The sequence below is a fragment of the Bos javanicus genome, chromosome 13, assembly GCF_032452875.1.
Source record: "Bos javanicus breed banteng chromosome 13, ARS-OSU_banteng_1.0, whole genome shotgun sequence".
Classification (NCBI taxonomy): Eukaryota; Metazoa; Chordata; class Mammalia; order Artiodactyla; family Bovidae; genus Bos; species Bos javanicus.
This window is the reverse complement of record NC_083880.1, coordinates 23,648,370-23,673,567: the sequence shown is the minus strand read 5'-3', so window position 1 is coordinate 23,673,567 and position 25,198 is coordinate 23,648,370. Positions and strand designations below refer to the sequence as shown.

Here is a 25,198-nt window from a genome sequence, read left to right as displayed (position 1 = left end):
CCTTGCAATGCACGGGCTGTGGGTTTGATCCCTGGTTGGGGAACTAAGATCCCACATGCCACTGAGCAACTTAGCCTGCACACTACACTACTGAGCCCACATACTCCAGAGCCCATGTGCCACAACTAGAGAGGCCCAGTACCACCACTACGACCCGATACAGCCAAGTAAATAAATAAATACATATATATTTTTAAAAGGCAATGCAGTGATGAGAGGGTTATAAGTGTATGGAGCTGGGTACCTGCCTCAGAGCCCAGGCTCTGGGGGGAAGGAAGGGGAAACAAAGGTGAGGAAGGAGACTGACTCTTCACCCCAATCTATGAGAATTTCCTCCCAAGATGGCATGACAGACTCTCACCTGCAACAACAGAAAAACACCTTTTGCAAGACCTGGTGTCCACACGGCTCTGATGGGTTTTCTGCTGGGATGAGAATTTTATCTGAAGGCATCGTGATAACATGTTAGACGTGTTTTTCTTCACCTTCACTTTGCCTCATCATCACCTAGCTCCTTGCTCAAGTCCTCCTGAAAACTTCCTTTTTGTCTAATGGCTTCCAGTCTGATTTCCAGTCTGATTTTTCTCTACAGGTAAAATGTACACAGACCCTCTGTCAGGGGGTTCTTTAGAGGATCTATGATGCAACTCAGAAAGAAAAAAAAAGCTTTATTGGAGTAGAAATTTGGATAAAGCATGTTGATGGGGATGTTTTCATCTTGAGAAGTCAGAAGGATGGTGTTGGTAAGTGAGAATAATTCTTCGCTTCTTGGTTGTTGTAACTAAGTTAACCTTAGATGCTTTACTAAATTTAAAGGCTAAATAATGAAAACTTTCCAAAATGTTTTTGAAGAGCAATGAAAATGTTTTAAAAGTATAAGGGGGAAAAAAAAAAAGATGTCCAGCTCATTAAATTGTGAATACAGGCAAAGTCACAAAGAGAAAATGACATAAATCCCCAAATCTAAGTTGTTGTCTGTGGCTTAAATCAGACGATTCTTCTCATTTCCAGATGGTCCCATTCTCAGAGCTTCCAGCAGCCACTGAGGAATCCCACTTAGCAAAGGTCAAACCCATCAACCAAGGTCAACACTGTGGTGGCCCCTCTAGCAAAATTCTGTCAAAACTTGGATAATAGCATGTTTCATAATCTAAAAGCAAGAATAAAAATGTAAGTAAACTTAATTCCTATTTATCAAGAATCAAAGTTATCTGAAAACAAGGGTTGGCAGGATGCCTTTGCTGGACTGTGAGATGATAAATGATGACCAGAGACCACTCTGTCCTAAAGAGCTTTACGGAGAGTCGCATCAATCACGGCTGGACTGGTTTGTGTGGTGTGAGTATTATCAGGGCCTCTGAACACTTTTTTGAAATTAAGTGGTTCATTTAGGACATATTAATCAACTTAATCAGAAGTCCCCATTTCCCAATGATCCAAGGTGGTGTGGTGGGGAGGGGAGATCTACAAGGATAAGCACTGATTGACCTTCTTTGTGATCACAAAACCTTTCACTCCATCCATCCCATCCAGGAAAACAAATCCCTACTGATACCTGCATCACGGCCCAGGAGCTCTGGGGTGCCGATAATTCCTTGATCCACCCAACACCTCCACTGACCCATTTGTCCTTTTCTCCTTCTCCTCTGTTTCCATTCACCTGCTGGTCCAGTCATTTGTGCCAGAAATTGTAAAATAAAGCCAATTTTACAATTTGTTTTCCCCAAACTTCTCATAGGTGCACAAATTGACTGTTAAACACTCAGGACTGAGACCTGTCCTCAAACGCATGACTTTCTTCGAGACATATCGAGGCTTTAATGAAACAAAGTGTTCATTTATGCCCCGCTTCTCAAAAGTCTTGTTTTTATGGTGATTTCATGCTCAGAACCAAAGGCAGACATCACCTCATTTGACTGTCACGTGGGTCTCATACATTCACCCTCTGGTACCCAATCATCACCCTGCTGCTCAGAGCCTGTTCCTGAGACAGAGGCTGCTTAGATATTACAACTCTTTCAAGTACCTTTTCAAAAATAAATTTACCAGAGAATTTCACTTTCCCTTCATAAATCCTCAAATTAGGGGAAAAAAAGAATTCATTATGGAGAAAATCTGAAATAATAGGATTACCTTCTAAGCAATTAAATACTTAACCATGTTTTCACCCTGTGGATGTGAAACCCAGCCAGATGTCTCTTTCACACAGAACAATGTTTTAACAAGGTGAGGGCAACTTCTTTTGATGAGTACGCTTTAGTAGAGCTTTAACATAGCTCTTTATTTGCAAATAGTAAGTGTAACCTGTATAAATGTTCACACAGTTACAAACCTTGTCTTTACTTATTTTTTTTTAAACTTTGTCAGGAATCTCCTCTTTCTAACAGCAGCTGATGCTTCCTTCTCTAAATGATAACACTATTTTTTAATTTTTTTTAATCAGAAAAAATGCATCCACATTCATCTCCCCTTGCTTTGCCAGGACTGCAGGTGCTTGTCAACACACACTGGCTCTACTTTGTATCTTTAAGTTAGTTGGAGAAACTGGTCAAGTTATTTTAAGGCATTTCAAAAATGTAACATGCCATCATAGGGCAAATAAAGCATGATGAGTATGGAAAGAGTGGTGATGTTTACCGCTGAGTCCATTGCCCTGATGTGAGAGGAAAGACGGGTTGGGGGTGACTGGAGGTGAGGGGCAAGGTGCTTGGTGAGGCCATACAACTCCTTCAGGAAAATCACCTTCTCGATTTTGTTTTTTTGGCCACACAACATGGCATGTGTGATCTTAGTTCTCCAATCAGGGATAGAACACATATCTCTTGCAGTAGATGAGTCTTAACCACTGAACCACGACAGAAGTCCCACATTCTAGCATTTTTTGCATTTAATTGCAATGGGACTGCCAACTATTGACATGCATGTTTCTACATCTGGCCTGAATCAGCCTGTGGCACTGGGACTGATTTCAGAAATAATCTGAAAAGGGTCCTGATATGTAGGGGGATCTGATATGTCATGATAGTACTTAAGCCAGCTCTTCTGACTTTTACTTGAAACTCTTAATAAAGGCTCCTAACACCCCCTGGAAAGGTGGTTCCCCCTGATTTGCAAAGAACAAACAAGACACAGAAGACCTGTACCTTTCTTCCCACCTCCACCCACTGGCAGTGCTGGGGAAGGGTATGCGTGAATAGTCTCCAGCCACTCAAGAATCCTGGGGCTACAATAGAAGGTTAGAATTTAGAATTTGATGGCTCTGATTCTGAGTTTTTACATCTTGTAGGTGAACTTTCTCCCTCTCTTTAAGCCAATAGGTCATAGTAACCCAGGAATTGATGTTGCTATTCCAATCTAATCATAAAGGTCATTTTCAGTAATGGGAAAAGGACACATTTGCATATATCACTGGCAGTCCATTGTCCTGTGAATACTGCCACGAGCTAAACAAAGGCTTCCTTTCGAAGGGTAATCACGAGGGAACTTCAGAATTCTTATCTGTCTCCACGGTCCTGAATATATGGCCCACGTCACAGTATAAAAATACGACTGTCAGCTCAAGGCAAGTTTGTGTTACTCTAAATGCCACAGGAAGCATCTGTGTGTATGTGTCTCATCAAAGCCATTACTTACTATGCTGCTGCTGCCGCTGCTAAGTCGCTTCAGTCATGTCCGACTGTGCGACCCAGGACTGCAGCCTACCAGGCTTCTCCGTCCATAGACCAACCTTTTTTCCTTATGACCCTCTCTATAATTCCTGATTTTAAAAGGAGGAGAAACAGAAAGACTGGTGTAGGCAGAAAAGTGGGGAAAGTGCAAATGTATGTATTGATTATTGCAAACTGCAGGGTTGACCTGGGTTGGGTTTTTTAAGCAACTTTTTCTAGTTGGCAGAAAGCAACGCCTGACAGAGGAGATAAACATCACTGAGAAACACCACAAACAACTCTGTCTCTTTTCAGCTTTAGCTGTGATGCACTGAAGAGCCATCCTTCCCCGAGGCTGGGACCACTAGACACTGCATGTATTCATCTTCCCTTCAAGGTTTCCTCACTCAGCATCTTTCCTAACATCTATTTCCTCCCAGTCCCCAGGCCAGTCTTCAGATTCAGGAAAGGACTGGATTGGCTGCTGGCACTGGAAACTTTTCTCCATGAATGACTTTTATATGGTTTTGGCAGACACGTATAATATCAGCAGAGAGAGAGATCCCACTGGCAGGAGAAAATAAAACTTTAACATAACTGTAATGGCCTGAGTGGTGTTTTACATGTTCTGTCTGCTCAAGATTTATGTTAAAATCAACCTTGCCAAAGAGGTTTTTTAAAAGTCTATCAAGCTGCCAAAATTTAAACAGCTCTTTCTTTCCTATCCAATGACAGTTGGTTTAACAACCTAAATGACCTGGTACGAACTGGAGTTTCCCAGCAGTCAGAGACCTTGCAGGCCTGGTCTAACTTCACCAGGCAATTTTTCATTTACTTTGTAAATGTCTGAGTCCTTTTATCCTTTCTCTCTCTCCTCACTTCTCCTCCGTCCTCTGTACTCCTTTCGCTCTTAATCTATCCTCTTTCTGACCCAAGGGAAGTAATAGCGATTAATTGAAAGGCATTGAAATCAATATTTTAATTTGGAGACCACATTTGGAAATGCTCTTTCTTCACCCTAAACCCCTCAGACATCTCTGCCAGGCCCTTGTGTTGCCATGATCACTCCTATACCACTAATTGCTGGTGGTGTTTTCCTGAGTTACTGGCCATCACTATTCACGCACACCCTTCCCCAGCACTGCCAACGGCTGGGGGTGGGAAGAAAGGTACAGGTCTCCGCAATGCAGCTCTTTACATCCAGGAAAAAGAAATGCCTCTGCCTCTGCATAACTAAGCAACGTTTACATATCCCTTAGTTGCCTAATTAATCCTGCAGCGGACATCTTTTCAATCTCTGTCTGTGACAGTCTTACAAGGAAAACTGTTTTCTACCTAGGAAATTCCTTCATATGGTTTAAGAATATACTTACCTCGAATGAGGACTGGGTGTCTAATAAGAAACCAGTCTAACAACAAACCAGGAATGTTTTCTTTCTTTCTTTTTAATATATTCATTATGGAAATGCCACCTGCTTCCAAGAAGGAGCTGAGCCAGCAGAACCAGGCAGGCAGGTAATGAGTTTTCATGCTGACACGGAACCTCAGATGCCCAGTAAGTGACGAAGTGCTACAGGCTGCAGAGGGAAAATGCGAAAGCACTTCAATAACCACCTTCAAGGCAGAGAAGGAGATTGGCCAGCTGTTTTCCATTGAGTGAGGCCAGAGCGGGGAGAGAGAGAGAAGCTGAGCTAGTGACGTTGAGAAAAGGACAGACTTGCCAGGAAACCCAGGTCCAGGCTTGAGGCTGGACTGCCTGGCTTGGAAACTACAAGGACCAGATGAGGCCCCTCTGGACGAAGGGTTCCACGCAAGGACTCTGAACCCCTGCCCAGACTAGGACTCCTCTCCAGTTGATTTGAATTTACAGCGTTTTCTAATTGCTCTAACAGTTTATAAACAAAAGGCAATGGTGACAGCCGTCAGAATGAGAGAATATGCTGCTCTGGCTGGCAGCTCTGGTCCCTCAGTCACACCAGCCAGGCACTGTTTCCAGATGTCTGAACAAGCAATAAAGCCCACACTGCTTTACAAGGTGGGAGGAGTCATCATAGAACCTTCCACACATGGGACTTTCAGGTGGGGATTTCTTAGTGTGAGATGTGAAGGTGGTTGTTCCCTGAGAATATGCAAGTTGGGAGAGGAAGCCTGTGTCCTGTGAGGACAGATCAAAAATGCAATGACGGGGCTTCTCTGGTGGTCCAGTGGTAAGGAATCTGCCTGCTGATGCAGGGAGATCTGCGGGTTTGATCTCTGGTTCGGGAGGATCCCACATGCCTCAGAGCAACTAAGTCCATGTGACACAATTTTTCGGCTGGTGTCGTAGAGCCTGGGAGCCGCAACTGCTGAGCCCATGTGCCACAGCTACTGAAGCCTATGCACCTGAGAGCCTGTGCTCTGCAACAAGAGAAGCCACCACAATGAAAAGCCCATGTACCACAGTTGGAGAGCAGCCCTCACTTGCCACAACTAGAGAAAAAGCCTGAGCAGCAATGAAGACCTAGCGTAGCCAAAAATAATAAATAAATAAATAAATAATTATTTGTTTAAATCCAATGATGCAGAGGTTACCATTTGTTTTCTCATGGGGATTGACTCCTGCTCCAGCCCCTGGGCCTTCACCCTACTTCTACTGAGGTATCTGTGAGCTACTGAGCAGAACTTTGCCCAAGTCCTCCTTTCAAGAACCAGCTGACCTAAGCCCTGAGTAACAAGATGAGATTTGTGCTCCAGGAAGATGCTCTGGCAGCATCGGGGACTGTAATGTCTAGTGCTGGGGCTGTGTGCAGTGCCCTCCACTAGGAAGGAAGTGGTCCCTGTGGCTTCGACAACACATACACCAAAAGGCAAGGCTCCTACCTTGTGGCAGAATTATCTATAATGAGCATGTTTTCCTTTTATACTCAGAAAAGTTCTCTTTTTAAAGCAAAAATATTACCAAAAAGATGAGACTAGCATCAAATTTCTGGAGAAGGCAATGGCATCCCACTCCAGTACTCTTGCCTGGAAAATCCCATGGATGGAGGAGCCTGGTAGGCTGCAGTCCATGGGGTCGCTAGGAGTTGGACACGACTGAATGACTTCACTTTCACTTTTCACTTTGATGCATTGGAGAAGGAAATGGCAACCCACTCCAGTGTTCTTGCCTGGAGAATCCCAGGGACGGGGAGCCTGGTGGGCTGCTGTCTATGGGGTCGCACAGAGTTGGACACAACTGAAGTGACTTGGCAGCATCAAATTTCAAAGGAATGTTAAGGACTAGGACTAGCCCCATCACTCACTCTACACCTAGACAGTGGAGCTCTGGAAAATCACTCCTGGGATGTCTGTGATAGCACCATTTGGCAGCACCCAGCATGCTGGCAGCTGCCTTGTGGACATCGGGCAACCTACTCACGTGGCGTTTCAGCCTGCTGGCCCTCAGCTGGCATACTGGTCCTCATATGCTGGAGGTTTGGCAACTGTGGTCAAGTGGGCAATGGGCAGTGGCAGTAAAATCAGACATAAAACAAAAATCAAGAAACAGAAAGCTGAATCTGTGCAAACTGAGCGCAGAGCAAACCACAGGGACAAGGTGGGTTGGGGGGCTTACAAGAGTCAGAGATGGTGACTAAGGAGTGAGTCAACACCAGACAACTCTTCCCACCCAGGTCTGGAGAACCCAAAGGTCATTACAGAGCTGAAGGTCAAAGACAAATTAGTAATCAGGGGCACAGAAACACCTTAATCTGGGCAAATCCTGATTCAAATATGGGCTTCCCTGGTGGCTCAGACTGTAAAGAATCTGCCTGCAATGCAGGAGACCTGGATTTGATTCCCCTGGAGAAGGGAATGGCAACCCACTCCAGTATTCTTGCCTGGAAAATTCCATGGACAGAGGAGTCTATGGGCTATAGTCCACAGAGTCCCAAAGAGTTGGACACAACTGAGAGACTAACACTACACTGATTCAAATATGAAACCTTTTATACTCTTTTTATCGGCTACACCTCGAGGCATGTGGGATCTTAGTTCCCCAGTCAGGAATAGAACCCATGACCCCTGCACTGGGAGCTCAGAGTCTTAATGACTGGACTACCAGGGAAGTCCCATAAAACCTTTTATAATCTTCTACTGTTGGGAGAAGGTGAAATACTTGCTACAGTTTAGCAATCTAAGTTGCCAAGCAGATCTTGACATCTAACCAATCATTTTGATGGAGTCATTCATTCAACTAATACTTACTGCTGTGGACTGAATGCTTGTATCTCAGCTAAAATTCATATATTGAAACCTAATCCCCACTGTGATGGTATTTGAAGGTGAGGTCTTTAGGAATGATTAGGTCATGAGGGTGGAGCCCTCATGGATGGGTTTAGTGCCCTTAGAGACCCCAGAAAGCTTCCTCACCCCTTCCTCCTAATTAGGTTACAGTAAGAACCTGGAAGTGGGCTCTCAGCAGACACCAAATCTGCCAACACCTTGATCTTGGACTTGCCAGCCTCCAAAAGTGTAAGAAATAAACTCCTGTTGTTTATAAGTCACCAGGAATATGGTATTTGTGATAGCAGCCTGACAATATCAGGATGCTTACTGAGCACCTATCATGTGGCAAGGACCCTGGCTGGTGCTGCAGATAGAGAACAAGAAAAAGAAGCTGCTGACATTTTATGTCAGTACTTGGATGCTACCTTGGAAAAAGTAAGTCACCGTTTTCAAACAGTTGGAGCATATTTAAATTTTGCATTTACCAAAGGAGAAGCCGCATTTATAGAAAATCTAAGTGGTACCAGGTCTTACTGTTGGAAAAGGACTCAGTCAATGGGATGTTCTACTGGCATTCTGGGTAAGCAACCTGGGAGGAGGGGGAGCACCACATGAAATTTTCATTCCAGTCCCCTTATCTGTGACTCAGTGTTCTGTCAGTACATGAACTGGAATTTCCTAAAAATTAGCTTGTCAAATAACACAGCTTGGAGAAATCTCTCCAGATTTTAATATAATTTGGCCTCCCTCATTCTGGTCCACTGTGACAGTTGTGTATCAGTGATGGTGATGGTCTGAGACTCACCTTAGGAGTCAATGAAAACCAATAGCATTACCAATGCTTCTAGATACATCTGGAGATTTTAGAGAAGTGATACTCTAATCACCAGGTTTTCAAGGTTAGGTGAAATCCTCCCTTTGTGCTTTTTCAAGAGACCAGATACCCTTTCTTCCATGGCATTTGCCTCATGCGTGCTCAGTTGTGTACAACTCTTGGTGACCCCAAGGGTTGGAGCCCTCCAAGCCCCTCTGTCCATGGGATTTCCCAGGCAAGAATACTGGAGTGGATTGCCATTTCCTCCTCCAAGGGATCTTCTGGACCCAGGGATCGAACCCTTATCTCTTATATCTCCTGCATTAGCAGGCGGATTCTTTACCACTGAGCCACCTGGCTTCCTTGGCGCTACCATGTTGAAAATTTACACTTATGTGTGTGGTTATTTAATTAATGTCTCTCACTCTGTCGATGTACAAGTCACGAGGGTAGATATCACGGCTGTTTTCTCTCACGATCTTATCCTCTGAATCTAATGTAGTGCCTGGAACAATGTGAGTCCTCCACAGAGATCTGTGAAAGTGTGAAGGGTTGGGTGGCGTAGGGGCAGAGTGAGGAGGGACAGGAAACTGGAGAGAGGCAGAGAAGCCTGTTCTGAAGCTGCAGGGCAGTGCACATTTCCCAGCTGGAGAGGTTTGTTTTGCGTCACTGAATTAAGCTGAAACTGTTCCTCTAAGCGCTCTGCCCAGAAAGGTTCCCAGGGAGATTCAGCCAGGAGAAATTTGCACTGGATTTGGAAGCAGAAGGGAGGTGGCAGGACATGCTGAAGGTCAGGACAGGACAGCAGGGGTGCTGCAACGCCTGCCCATGACCTGCTGGCTCACCCGTCGGGGTGGAGCAGCCCCTGGCCTGCGGCCTCTGCAGCTCCCACTGAGCTCCAGCCACTCCTGCCTCATTCCTGAGACCTGGGTCCTCGGTACCAGCTCCTCTGCAGGCCTCCTGGGACTCAAGGTTTCATTCAGTGAGAGAAAATGCAGATTCCAGAACCCTGTGGATTCCAGTCAGTCCCCACTCTCCTCCATTTGCCTCCAGATCATCTTCCCTATTGCCATCCCTGCCCACCTCATGGACAGCAATCAGCTAATTCCCATCATAAATCCTTTCTTCCAAGTCACTCTTAGTGCTGATTGCTTCCCTAAGAGCCCCAGTCACACCATCAGAGCAGTTTGAGCCTTTTCCTTTTGGGGGCAGTTGTTCCTACAAATTAAGTGCTTTCATGACTGATATTTATAATCATCCATAGCATTAGCTACCAATTACTGTGTGCCCGGCTGAGAAACCCACCCTCTACCATGCAACTGAAGAAGGATTGGAGCCTGGATCTGTCAGCCTCTAATGCCTGTATTCTTTCTGTCATGCCTTTTGTATTAGTAAGGCTTTATTTTTAAATTGGACATTTGTCATGCTTGAATTTCACCCATGAGCCATAGTAAGCTGATGTTTCTTTTGAGCAAAAAAAAAAAAAAAAATGTAGGGCTGTGCTTAGTAAATAGGCCTGCCCTGAGACACCAGGTCCCATCTCTTCGGCATTAAGAGGATCAGTATTCTATTTGTGTGTGATTTTTAAGTGTAAGATGTCATGAATGGGGGACCTGAGGAAGTTTGACTTTCCAGAAGTGAATTCGGGGAATCCTTCGAGGGCCGTGGGGCACTTATATTCATCACAGTGCTTCTAACAATGCAGGGCACGCTCTGCTCACCACCACTTTCTTGGGAATGGCAGTTCTGTCAACTTCATGTTGTTTCTTCCACACCTACCACCGCACCTGGCAAACGAACAAATAAATGCCTGTTCTTAAACAGATGGGTTGTGAGCAAGGTTCATTTATTCCACCAGCATACTCTTTTCTTTCTCTCATCACTGTTCTATCAGTCTCTTGGAATATTTTGACATATTTTTAGCCTGGCAATTCTTACTTCCCCATTAGGTTGATTAAATGATGATATGCTTAGCACTTAGGGCCAGATTTGGGAAGTCTGTATGACAAAGAAATGAGCCGCATCTGCCTTAGCTGACTCATAACATGTCTGCCATGAGCCAAACCCCAAATTACATGAAATGATGTAATCGGAGTTAATTCTCAAATATATTTTACTTCCCATAAAAGACTCTCATGACAGACACTCCTTCTCATAGGTGGAAATCTATGTAACTTCAAAATACCCTCAAAATTAAAGGGAAACTTTTGTACAGTCAAATGACAAATGGTGTTGCAAGATTTCACTCTTCTTCCAGTCTGCAGGGATGGGCCCGGGAAAGAATGCCGTGTGTCAGTTAGCAATCTGTTTCCAAAGTGACACATGGTTTTTCTGACAGGCTCTGTCATCTGGCTACTGGTGACAGGTTTTTTTTTAAGGAAGTTAAACTTTGACTTTCCATGCTTGCTGGCTATTTGGAATTTGACAGTGAATTTGCTAATTTATTTTCCATATAAAACATTTATCCAGTCTTTATGAACCATGGACTTTGCTTCTATCGGACCAGCCCCTTTGGGGGATTAACAAACTAACAGTGATTTTTGGTAGATCCTTCCCACCTGCCAAGGTCTTGCTTTTTTCAGGGAACTTGACACACATTCAGCCCTTTTCACCTTTGTGGTTGCTCAAAAACAGTAAGTGGTGTTCCTACATTCAGCAAATATTTATTAGGAACCAGAAAGAATACAAAAGCAGTGGAGGAGAGAGGGCCTGCCCTGGTCATGAAGGGGAAAATAGTTCAGGAGGAGCATGTGGAGAAAGCCTGGGTGATCCAGGAGGGCTCCCTAGAGGAGGTGGGTCAGGTTTCTTTGAGCCCTGGGAAGCTGCAAGGTTTTAGAGACCAGTGGGGACTGATGACCAGAGGCCTAGAAAAATACACTTACTACAATTTTAAATTAAAGAGTGATGGCTTAGTAAGGAAACAGGCAACAACAGTATGGAATAATATGATCTAAAAATAGATCCACAGCCTCAGTCAGAGACAGGAAAGGCCATCAAGTGACTTTAGTTGACACTTGCCTTGACTTCCCCAATTTCAACCGTCTTACCTTTATTTCATTCTCAGTATTCTTTTGAACGAGAACTTGTCAGAGACCTAAAGGGATTTCAGGTTCAAACCTGGATTTAGGCCAAGTGGGACCAACCCTGGCTCCACTGCTACCAGCTTGAGACAGATAAGCCATGCAAGGCTCAGCTCTCTGAGCCAGCTCTCTGGTGTTTAAAATCAGGGTCATAACACTTAGCTGGACAGAGTGTTCAGAATACTTAATAAAATTGCATTTTACTTAATAACGAAATTGCAGCCACAATGGCATGGTTTGATTCCTCTAGTATCTATGTCAGGTGTTTCTTTCAGTGAGGGTGTGCAACAGGCATGTACTAAATGTTTACTGAATGAGTAACTGAACTCATGAAACGAAGGTCCTTGCATTCCATTAAAAGCTACTAACAATTAGATCAACGTGCCACTCATTTTCATATCCCAGTGACACCTGAGCTTGTTTTGAAGAGCACCTGTGACAGAAAATGCTCTTATCTAATACTTGACCTCAGAGAAGTAAATAGTTCTGGTCTTCTACCCAAATTGCCAAGCACTGCTGATGAGCATAAGAATCTAGAATGCAACAACTATATTGAAATAAGTATTTGGCTGCCAAATTCAAACCTGAAGAATTATGAGTTACTCCCTTTATCCTCTCATTGGTTTTTTTTTTTTTAATGTATTAAATTTATTACAATGTTGTTTCTGTTTTCTGTCTTGGTTTTTTGGTCGAGAGGCATGTGGATCTTAGGTCCCTGACCAGGGATCAAATCCACAGCCCCTGCATTGGAAAATGGTCTTTCGCCAAGGAAGACCCTCTCATTGGGTTTTTCTGGGTCTTTACAATAAATGGCTACCTCTCTCTTCACATAGGAAGAAGATTAGGTGAGTTTTTTTTTTTAAATATAAACAATCCATTGGTTGAAAGTAAATTGGCTTTCTTTAAAAGGAAGATGTACCATCCACCAGAGGACACAGTTTCCAACTCCTATTTCTCAAAAAAGGGCTTTGTAAGCTGCTTTGATAGGTGCATGTTGAGATTTTTAAGGAGACATTTCAAGCCTTAGGTATACAGTCGGCTCATTGACACATTTCAAAAAGAAAAGTACCTGTAGTGATGTCAAAGTTGAAAAAGGAAAGCCAAAGGATAAATAGATGGTAGAGTGCAGCGTATCAGAATGAGAGGGGGTGGGATCAAGGAACACTGACAGTGAACCCGTCTCAGTATGATTCCTTGGTATTTTGGACACCACCTGGGTCAAATTAACTTCATGGTTCAAGGATATCCTGTTTTCTGAAGCTACTGTGCTTTGAACAATTTTGTAGCATCTGTTGGAAGTAAAATATAACCTGTACCAACTCATTTGAAATTTTTTTTAACTTTGCCTCAGCAAAGCCCTTCAGATGTTCTAAGAGTATGTAACCCATTGTTGGGGGCAGAGCTTTGATGAAAGCTGATGGTCTCCAAGAGAAATGAGAGGCCCCTGCTTCTGGCCACTTTTCTGGAAAGGAAGAGTGGCTGGGCAAATGTTAATGGTGGCAATGAAGTCAATGGCCAGAACTGCCAGACGGCCCATCAAGTGCAGGCACTGCTCTAGAAACGTTTTATTTCCTGACTTCTTTTTATACTTAGATGTGTTGCCTTCCTAATTGGCAGCAAACAACAACAAAAAACCAACCTTTCACGATGGCCACAGATACAGATTCTCCTATATTAAAAAGAAAGAAGAGAGGGATTATAATTCATTCCTGGTGCTGGCCCTGGTTACAACCCAGTTGTTAGAGTCACTCTTCAGGACTCTGGAGAAGTGAGAATAATCCAGGGGTGAACCTTTACAAAACAGGGGCTTTGTGTGCAGTGGGGGTGGGGGAATTTGGCAGGGAAGAGTAACACCTTCTAGTCAGGCCACTTCTTTCCATCCCATGGGTGTGTACTTGGGCCCTAGTAACTACCTTTGAGCAGATTTGTTAAAAAAAAAAAAAAAGAAAGAAAGAAAGAAAAATTAAAAATCTCTATGAATGAGTCTTAAAAGATTCAGTGTTGGGGGAGGGGAGAGAGGTTGCTTGCTAAAATGCACATATTTAAGGCATATAGGCAGATATCATATTAAATTAGGAAAAATAACTCTGATATACATGGTATTTCCACCTCAGAAAGCCTTTATGATTAGGAGAGAACAGTCATGTGTAGTCCCCGGAGGCTGTCTGACTACCTAGTAAGATTACAAAAAATTTTTATTTTCCATTTCGGGAAAGTACAGGGAGAGGGAAGTGAGGACTCAATCTGTGTTAATACTATCTACTCTTTCAGATTGCTCATGTTGATCCAAATGAAATATTGTTCCTGTTCTTTGCTTTAAAATGTTTTTAGAACTAAAAAACATAAAAATCAGAGATGTCTATGCTGGTTTCTATTAAAATAAATATAAGTTTATTATTTTTAAAGAAAAACAGAGGCTACATAAGCTTACTTGTTACATGATTCTATTTAAGAACTTCTGATTTCAGGGACAGAAAATGCAGAAGTATGTTTCATTTCCCCCCGAAGCTTGAGCTTAATCTGTTAGAGTTGAGGAAGCTCAGCCCTAATTATCTTCAAATGATCAACTTCAATTAGTTTTGATAAATACTACTGTATAGTCAAATCACCACCGAGTCATCTGGCAGTGCTGCAAAATTGATCATTTAAATCATGGAATTATTCTCTTTAAATGTAGTCTACAAAAAAAAAAAAAAATCACAAAATCAGCCACAGGCTTGGATAATATTTTAATCACCTCTGAAAGACGAGGATTATTATGGATAAAATAAAAAACATCATTCAAGTTCATTTAAAAAATTGACCCCTGTAAATAAATGGGCAAAGTATATTAACCACAATTTACATGCAAGAGGAAAGACAAATTAGCAAATGTTTCAAAAATATTTCTGCCCTCATTTTATAATCAAAGAAATACACATTAAAACAACCCCACAGTCTGACTTTACACCTGCATGGGAGCATCTTTTTAAAGTAATTAACAACATCCAAGGTTAACCAGGTGAAGTTGAGGGTGGTTCTCTTTCTTCTTTGCTGGAAGGATTATACACTCCTGCAACCCCTTCAGAGAGCAATATGACTGGGCCTTCGAAGAGCCCTAAGGATTCTTTTCTTCCCTGGAAACTGATCAACAAAAGACTACAGATAGATGCCCGGCAGCCTGATTGTCACAGTGACTGAGCACCCATTGGAGGAGGGTGTCCTAAGCTGACTCTGAATCCTAGCTCAGCCCCTTCCTGTGTCTGCTGCCTCAGATTCCACGTCTGTGGAAGAAGACTAACAAAACCTATCTTCCGAGGCTTCTGTAAGCCTGAAGTGATATCATATAAACTTTTTTTTAAAGGATCATAGATTTTATTTATTTGTTGGCCATGTTGTGAGGGATTCAGGATCTTAATTTCCAGTCCAGGAATCAAACTCGTGCCCCCGGCTGTGGAAGTCCTAACCACTGGACAGCCAGGGAAGTCCCTCATATTTATTTTTAAAGTGCATATTTTCTTAGTATGAAGTCTATAGAAATCATGAGATGTTTATAAAATAATATATTAAATAATATATAAAATAATATTGTTTACTCTTATTGAAATTCTTCATGTGAATGCAGTGTTCAAAAATAAAAAAGATGTATAAGGGTAGGGTTGCTACTGCTAAGTCGCTTCAGTCGTATCCGACTCTGTGCAACCCCACAGACGGCAGCCCACCAGGCTCTGCCATCACCTAAACATGATTTTAATGTTGTCATGTTTCTATTTATAAAATTAAACTATGTACTACAATCAGGGCACATAGGAGAACAATTCTACACTTTGGCATATACTTAGAGCTTCCCTGGTGGCTCGGACAGTAATCTGCCTGCTATGTGGGAGACCCAGGTTTGATCCCTGGGTCAGGAAGATCCCCTGGAGAAGGGAATGGCAAACCACTCCAGTCTTCTTGCCTGGAAAATCCCATGGACAGAGGAGCCTGGTGGGTTACCATCCATGGGGTCACATAGTTGGACGTGACTAATGACTTTAAGGGGCTTCCCTGGTGGCTCAGAGGTTAAAGCGTCTGCCTGCAATGCAGGAGACCTGGGTTTGATCCCTGGGTCGGGAAGATCCCCTGGAGAAGATGACTTAACACTTTCACTTCACTTTCATTTTAGCATATTAAACCAACCAAATGTACTTTGCAGAGAAGAAAAAATACTAAATCACTTTCCTAACCAGTCATTTACATCTACTTAGATCAAAATATTTCCACTTTTAAGAGAATTTCTGTATTTCTATTAAACTAGGGCTTTAGAAGTTGACTCACTCTGGCATAGATACAGATAAGATTATTCAGAAGAAGCAAAGAGAAAATCTTAAGAGGTATTCTGACTAAATACAGAGTCATAGAAAAACTTCTGGAGTTATACATTGTTTGGAGTTATTAGTAACTTCTTGGTCTAATTAGTCTTTCAAAAATTTTATTATACTAATAACCAAAAGCACGAGAATGATACCATAAGTTTTTTGGCAAATAAATATTCTGAGAATATTATTAGTTAATTAACCAGTCCCCCTGGATTTCAGCTTATTGATCTGTAAAAAGGAGCTGGTCATATCCATACATCAGGATAAATAAAACAACATATGTAAAGAATGTAGCACCATGCCTGGCACTCAGAAAACAGCTTTTCCTTATCTTCCCCAATCCTACCTATTCATTTTTTCTGAGAAAAGATAACATGCCCTATCTAACTCTATGTGAGAATAAATGAAATAATATGCCCCCAAAAAAGTGCTCTGAAAAATAAAGCACTCTAAAAACACAGAATACTTTATTTAAAAAAAAAAAATGTCTGTAGGATTAGGGAAAATACACGTGTCTAAAAATGTTTTGAACTACAGCAAAGCGTTTAATAATCACTGAAACAATAGCTTGAGGGTCAAATAATTTTCTCTGAAAATCTTTCACTGGCATTGATAAAAAGCTGTGTGTATATTAATCTAAGCATTCCTTTTCATTCTCTTTTTATTCTTTTCAACGCATTATTTTACGTTTGGTTTTATTCTGTTCACGTCTCATTTCTCTGCTTTATTACATCGATTTCAGTTAGCTTTATCCCTGCTGCCGCTCTCATTTCCTCTGATTTAAGGGAAAGATAAATAAGAAGGCAGTGCTGTGACAAGCCAGACTGAAGCTTGAGGCAAAAGGAAATGTCAATCATACTGTTTTTATTGAAAATTTTTATCATTTGTTCATTGTGGATTTTTTTGTGTTGATGTTGATTTTTCTTTAAATATTGCGTTAAAATATTTATCTTGACCACTGAGTTTTTTGGTATCTCCTGAAATTCTGTGCACAAGGCACATAGCTCATTCACCTTGCCCTCATCCCAGGCCTGCAAAAATGGCAAAGGGAGGTCAGAATCCTACAAGTTGTCCAAATAGAATAGATGCAGTAGCCAAATGCATATACACAGGGGAACCTCACTTGATTCTTCTACTCAGGAAGAAACCTGCATGTGGACCATTCTACTTTCTGTCTTGCCAAAGAGAAAGAGCAAAAGAGAAAAAAGATGTCTGAAATTAAAAAAAAAAACACACATCCCTTTCGAGAGAAATCCACTCGATGTCCTAAATTCAGTCTCTTGACTGAATTTAGGATTTGGATTTGTTAGGACAGAAGGTGAGGCAAAAAAGCGTCTTTGTGCCACGCTGAGGTTTAGCTCATGGATGGAAGGGTTTCTAAACTCCGATTTGCCAGGAGAGGATGAGAACAATTTAGAGGAAATGCACTGAAATGTGAACAAATAGTACAAGGTGTCATGAAGGGAAAACCCTGGGGAAAAGTGTCTGGGTAAGGCTGCCTCCTTTCGATTGTGAAGCTGGCAGGCATGTTTACATTTTTCTCCTTCTAAGGGCACGAGAGGGCACAGTGAGTCACTGGGTTCTATCTGGGGCAGCTGGCCCAGCCTGGGATCTTTCTAACAAGGGAGCCAGCCTTGCATTCCATATTTCGAGATAAGGCCCCAAGTGCCAAGAGGAAATACCTAAAATGAGAGACTGTGTGTGAATATGCTTTGTAGACTAAATACATGCAATTGTGTAAAAGGCACTGACTGTCATTACTGACTCAAGGCGCCGTGGATGTTGGATGGCTGGTAACATGTATTTTCTTTGAACACTTCGGCTCAGCTGGATTCAGAGTCATTTGGGACGTAGGTTACAAGAGGAATGAATAGCAGCAAATCATCGCATTTAACCACTTGCCACCTTCCTCAGCCTGTGGCTCAGCCACAGGAATCTCAGCTCCAAGGGCGAAGGGGCAGGGAGGAAAGAGGAGAAAGAAAATTTAAAATGTATTCTTGCTAAGAGAGTGAAGAATTCACTTCCCAAATGAAGCCACTTGGCATTAGTGACCACAGCTTCTGTGAAACCAGCTAAACCTGTCTGATTGATGACTCAGCATTAATTCACAGGGGAACAAGATTTAGTCAGATCCCGACTCTGAACTTTTACCAGCACTGTTACAGAACAACTCTGTGCCTCAGTTTTCTCACCTGTAAAGTGGGTAGAGCCATAGTCATGACTGTAGGGTGGTTGTGGAGGTGAAGAGTCAGTACATGTTAAGTGCTTAACACAGTTGCCAAGTAATTTGACTCACTGCTTTGGTGAACAGCAGCTGAGTTGTAATTTTCATACATTTGTAAGTAGTTTTACAAACATCTTCAAATGCTTCATTAACCTCAGCCCTATCCATCAAAGACTGCTATTTTCTTTCTTCCAATACACCTTCCTACCTCATGCCAGTATTCTTCATGCCAGTGGACTGAGGACATGAGGAATCCTAAGTAGCAAATCTGAAAATCCAAGCAAAAAAGAGAAAAATTCAATTCTTTTAGATCCCAGTCTCATTTTCTTGAAACCTAACCAGGTGAAAGCTGTAGATCAGATTGGCTGTTCAGGACTGGGAATGGTGGGTGTGCCCAGGTATATAAAATTCAGGAGACATTAAGGTCTGAGGTTGTTGAATGTCTAATGCTATTAAACATCACACCCTGCAGCTTCTGAGGAGAAAAAAAAGTCCCAGTCCTTGGCCTTCACTGATGAACAAGGCAAGCTGCTGGGCCTAGTGTCCACTGAGTCAAGCAAGTGTGGAGGGGAGGGAAGAGGAGAAAAGGCGGGACTTATTACTACCTGGGCAAAACCCCCTGTCTTTGTGAAAAGAGGCTTCTTCTTACTTGGGGAACATCTTCCAACTGGAAGGCCACATCCTGTGAAAGGCCGGGATCCCCTTTGTCTTTGGCACTGGTGCCTGGACTGCACCCTGGTTCTTATGAGGAACCTGCTAGATTCTCTACTTATAAGATGGTGTGTTTGCCAAACAGAAGTGAAAGTGAAAGTCGCTCAGCCATATCCGACTCTTTGCAACCCCATGGACTATACAGTCCATGGAATTCTCCAGGCCAGAATACTGGAGTGGGTTGCCATTCCCTTCTCCAGGGGATCTTCCCAACCCAGGAATCAAACCCAGGTCTCCCGCATTGCGGGCAGATTCTTTACCAGCTGAGCCACCAGGGAAGCCCAAGAATATACTGATATACTGAAGCCAAATTGTGTTTGCCAGAGAGGAGATCCAGTTCCAATTCCAGGACGAAATACTGGTTAGAGTTCACAGTGTCTATTGCTGACTTCAAAGTGACAGGTCTGGTAGCAAGAGCCCAAGATCAGACTCACAAGAACCTGATCCTCTCCATGGCCATGGCCTAAGTGCTTAACCTCCCTGGGCTTCAGTCTCTCCTTCGTCTGTGACTACAAATAACAAGAAGTTGTTACAAGGAAGTGGCAAGAACATTATTGGCTCTAAAGCCCTACAAAGAGGAAGGTGTTATATTGTGACTCCCCTCAAAGCTGCAGGGGTTGAGGGAAGATCATGCCACAGAGCTCTTGTCCAGTCTGGCACCTCAGAGTGGCTCAGCCGGTGGTGACAGATCCAGCAGCGTTCTGGGCCCTACTCTAGTGTTGCATCACCCCAGGAGGAACCGGGTAAGGCTGAGCCAGCACAATTTAAAAAGTTCTTCCAGACTTGTACTGCCAGAGAGGACTTAGATTTGTGGGTAGGGTTTCAGAGAGACAAGTTGGTACATGACTTTGATCTTTAGCAAGCTACAAAGTTTAACACAAAATACAAAAAGGGCAGATGTGTGTGGGGTGGGGGGGCGGGTAGGGGAGCAGGGGTGAGAGAGGAGAGAGATTCCATTAGCAAAGAACAATGTCCCAACAACCAGCTAAGCCTGGTGAAACCCTTCTTGGTGGAGATGAAAGAGTTTTCAAGACAATCAGAGAAATACTGCTACTATCAGATTTCCAGATGCTTCCTGGGCTCTAGGGACAGGAGGCCCTTAACAGCTGCCCACCTGCCACCACTGCCTGTCTCCACCCACCATGGCAGAAAGAAGAGTTCAACAGAATGAATGTTACTCCTTGCAACCTCTAAGCCTGATTCTAAACAGGGAACTCAAGCCAAATTTCTCTTTAGAGAAGGCCAACTGCATGCTGTCTTCATAGAGCTCTGTCTTTTTTAACTCGACACTGGCTGGATGCAGGAATAATAAAAAAAAAATCCATGCCAGTCCAGATGCCCACTGCTGCCCCCTGTCTTTGTCTGGAAGCTCAGTGCCCTCATCATTACCTCCTCCCTCAGGGTCACTCTCCCAAACAGGTGACCTGGGTGCCAACTGGTGAAAGCAGAGGGGAAAATGCAAAACCACAGTGTTAATGGTGCTAGCATTGATGCCCTGCCCTGACCACCAAAACTGGACCCTCCCCAACTCCGAGCCTCAGTTAACCACTTGCTGTAGACTCTGGAGCCCATGTTCCTGCTACAGGAAATTGATTTGATCAGCAAAAACCCAATCTTGCCTCTGGAGTGACTTGGAGAAACTGCCTACTCTTCAAATAGACTTAGCATGCACAAGCATCCAACCTCTTATTATTTTTTATCATTGCAGTGGACACGAAACTTGGTGACAACCAGAGGTCACCCTAATCTAATCGACACTTCCGGTTGAATAGTGAGTGTCTTTTAACTGGGCCTCCCCGATGGGTTTGCATTTTTAATTAAAATAAAATGGGTACTAGCTTGAAGGAAATGGCAACCCACTCCAGTGTTCTTGCCTGAAGAATCCCAGGGACGGGGGAGCCTGGTGGGCTGCCGTCTATGGGGTCGCACAGAGTTGGACACGACTGACATGACTTAGCAGCAGCAGCTTAACTGTTGCGGTTGTTTTACCTAAATCCTTATTTTGCATTTTGAACTTTTCTCTTGATGCAATTTAAGTGGGAATGAACCGAGTAAATGACCATTAATAATTTTAAATGTTCATAAACTCGCTAGGAAGTGGACAGCACCTCTGTCATGGGCAGCTCTTTGCTGGCACACAACTATTCGAATAAGCGGCAATGAGAAGACAAGAAACAATGAGGCAGCTCCTCTTGGCCTTCGATAGTGCCTTAGAAACCTGAATGACTGATTAGGTCGACGCGCAGATGGCCAAACCTCCTCGAGCCTCCGACGGACCGGGCCTCCTCGCGACAGGGTGTCGGGCCTCCACCGCTTTTCCGAGAGGAGCGCGGTAGAGATCCTTCCCGCGCCCTGGGCGCTTGGGTTCCGCAGGGCCTTCCCCGGCTGATGGTTCCCGCCCCTGGGGAATGACGAGGCCTTCTTTCGGCTCTGCCAGCCCTGGGGACACTCAGGGGAGGCGCGGGCCTGAGTGTAGGGCTGCGCCGTCGAAGTCCGCGGGCCGGGAAGCGGGAGCCCTCACCCCCAGCCTTTTGGCGACTCCCAGGGCCCGGCCATCCGCGAGCTCGCCGCCTGTAGGCCTGAGCAATGGGCGCAGCCAGCTAGGGGCTGGACTTCCCGGGCTTCGCGCAGAAACCCCAGTTCTCAGCATCCGGGGCGCTCTGGGAGTGTGCACGGCACATGTACCAGTCCACGCATTCACCCCAGCCTCCAACCCTGGGGAGCGCTAGCTGAGCCACGGAGCAGCGGCTCCTCAGCAGGCCTGCACCGCTTCACCGCGCGTGCGGCTTCTTAGGGATACAGGGAGGAGCGCAGCGGGCTGGCGGGGCACCGGATGGCCGGGACTACGATCGGGAGCGCCCGGGACGCTGGGACTGCTCTCCCGGGCGCCGCGGAGCCGAGCCCTTCCGCAGCTCGCAGGTCTCGCCCAGGACCTCGGCCGAGGCCGCCACAGGTGCCTTCGGGTCAAACCCGGAGCAGCTGCCCCCAGTTCTTTCAATTCTTCACACTATTGCTTAAGTAGCAGGAGGTCGGGGGTGGGGTGAGGGGGGATAGAGGCCAAGTCCCCTGGTAGCTGGGGGACAAATAGGGCGCACTAGGCGGCCGAGGATGAGGCGAGCGAAGGGCCGTCAGCTCAAATCTCTCCATGGGTGATTTTAACACGCCGAGAGGCGCAGCATATGGTTTATATGTTGGGCGGAGGATACAAAGAACGACTTTGCACCGAGGGAGTCTCCTGACACCAAAACCTAGCATTCCCGACTTCGTGGGGCCTGAGTGGCAGGAGACTGGATTTTTTGGTTGAGTTGCAATTAAAGAGAGATAATTATGCCCCGGCCTCTCAGCTTATTAATATTTATAGCCTGGAGCGACAAGACCTTCGCTCCCTGGAGGCGGATTTTTCAACCCCAGGCATGGAGCCCGGATGTCTCCGCAGACAGGGGCTCCGCCAGTGACCCAACAGGAGAAAGTGCGGTGTGTAAAATAGAGCTCGTCCGCTTTCTGCGTTTCTCCTAATTAAGTAAACCGTGGAAGTTGAGTGAGCCTGGGTATGGATGCGCCCCGCGGGTACCGCTGCCGGTGCTTCCCGAAGCGGCCAGGCCAGCACCTCGCAACGCCTCCCGTCCAGCCCTCCGCCCGGCATCCGGCCGCGCGGGTTTCAGGAGCCCAGTTATTGTTTCTATTAATTAATTACGCAAACAATACCTTCCTGCAATAAGCTTCTAGCCACTAGGACACCCAGGGTGTTAGAAACATGTTCCAATAACTAGGACTCGGGGTAAATGTCTTTTATGCTCCCTCCCTCCTCTTAGAGAGCCTGAGGGGCGAGTAGTAGTAGTCAACGCCGCTTGGCTTTGGGATGGTTCTGCAAAAATGCCCACGTCGGGGTTCTGTCTGCATCTGCGGGACGTCGCGCTGCGTTCCTACTCCTGGCGTGGTCCTAGGGCGTCGGCGAAGCGAAAGGGGCTCTCTGCGCCCCGCGTCGCACCCCGGGCCTGGGCGACGAGCCGAAGTGGCGACAAAGCAAGGGCTGCGCGGGCCGATCCCGCAGGGGCCTCCAGCCGGGGCGTCCGGCTCGGCCAGCAGGCTGAAGCTTTTGCAAAGAGTCCTTCGCGCAGCGTCTGATTTCTGCTTTCCCCGCAAAGCTGACGGGGACCGGGAGGATGCGCGTCGACCCGCCGGGGTGCGGGGTCGGGGGGAGGGGCCGCGGCGTCCCCGCGCCCCATTCTCAGGTAATAAACGCTAGGTTCCGCCCCGGCGCCGCCGCGTTCCCATGGCAACGCAGCGCCTCGCAGATGCCCCGGAGTCCCGGCTGCTGGAGGCTACACTGCAAATGGAGCTCTTCGCTGTGGCCGCCGCGGCAGCCAGCCTCTTCCTGCTCCGGGTATTCCTCGTCTTCCTCTCGGTCTACGTCGGCTCTGGGCCTCTCCACCAGTCTCTGTCCCAGAACTGCTAAATGCAAAAAGAAATCTGTCGTTGCAAGGGGGTGCTCCTAATGGAGATGCACACCACAAAGGAAGGTACCTGCTACATCCTACGGGTACCGATGCGGTCCTCACCTCTGCACCCCGGCCCAGATGTGGCGACACAAGACACGGCTTCACAGTTCATCGGCCCTGAGGGCTGGTTAGCACCAATATCAATCAATGAGGAAGACTCACTGGGTATTAAAAGGATATCAACAGGCTCTTATTATAATGATAATGGATTGTAGCATAAAAACAAATTTATCAGAGACGTGGACGGCATTGTAAGCGAGTTTTCTTCACACACCATCTCTCTATACACACACACACACCTGAGAAGAAAACGTTTTTGGCAGGCATGAAATGAATTTTTCTATTTACCCACATAAAGACTGTGTGTAACTCGAGTGGTGGAGTTAAACAGGACGGAACAGTGGCACTACATAATTTACAATGAGGAATCTGCTACTTCAAAAATAAAAGCTATACTGGTTATTCAGTCCATTGCCGTTTTTATGTGTGCAACCTTTTTAATGGGTTAGCCCAGTTTAAAACAATAATGGTAATGATGATAATCTTCAGTTTTATTATGGGAAAATAAATATGATAGAAGGGTAATCTCTTCAATGTTAATGTCCAGTAAATAAAAACACTTGCTTTTTTGTGACTAATTTACACTTACTGCTTGAAATAATGTATACCAATGTTATTTTTGTTTTCTTGACATTCCAGCAGAGTCTTGGGTGACTGCCATATTATCCATTCCCTACCCCTTCTTATCCTGCTTTTTTCTATTTTTAAAATAAGTTAAAAAATTTTTAGAATAGTTTAGGCTTGTCAAAAAGTGGCAGAGCTTTCCTGTTCTTAGTCCCAGTTTCCCCTATGGTTAACATCTTGCATTAATGAGGTATTTTTGTCACAACTAATGAACCAAAGCTACTGTATTATTATAAACTAAACTACCTACTTCATTGGAATATCATTCAAATTGTTTTTTTTTTCTGTTCTTAGATCCCATTCATGATATCACATTACATTTAATTCTCATGTCTCCTTAGGCAGTGACAGGTTGTCAGACTGTCCTTGTTTTTGATGACCTTGAGAGTTTGAGGATCTGTTTAAATTGTGGTATAATTTACAGATAGAGAAATGCAGAGACTCCAAGTTATAGTGTTATGAATTTTGATAACTGCATATACCTTATTAATCCACATTTGCATAGAAAACATCAGTCTTATATTTTAAATGTCACAAAAAAATGGTTTCCATGTATTTGTATAGCTTTCTCCCACAAAGATACACAATATACTAAAAATTTCCCCAAATATTTCAATTCCAACTTAATATTTTAAATTTTTCAGTTCCAAAGGATATTAAAGAGCTATTAACCTACTGTTATCTTAATGAGCTGTTGATCTCTTAGTTCAATAATCTTAATTGATGCTACTACTCATCATTCTTTATTCTAGAACATTTTCTTCTCTATGGAGAGTAGTCCAGGCATGCTCCGTAAGAAACCAGACAAATTGGGGAATGAGTCAGTCTGAGGATGCTTACAGGGATGGCTTAGTAATTTTAAAAAGCAGATTCTTCATTTTTAAGTTCTTAATACTGAAGTGATGATTAATGCACTCATTGATGTACAGCTCTTGGGGGAACTGTTTTTAAATACAT

General features: G+C 44.3%; 1 long non-coding RNA gene across 1 annotated transcript in view; it reads right to left on the bottom strand.

Moving 5' to 3' along the window:
* Nucleotides 1-9,433: 9,433 nt before the first annotated feature.
* The window catches only part of LOC133259046 (uncharacterized), a 62,554-nt gene continuing 46,789 nt past the window's right edge, over nt 9,434-25,198 (bottom strand). Inside the window, exon 3 of the long non-coding RNA XR_009740245.1 lies at nt 9,434-10,493. This is a non-coding gene — a long non-coding RNA (uncharacterized LOC133259046). The remainder of the gene's footprint in view (nt 10,494-25,198) is intronic.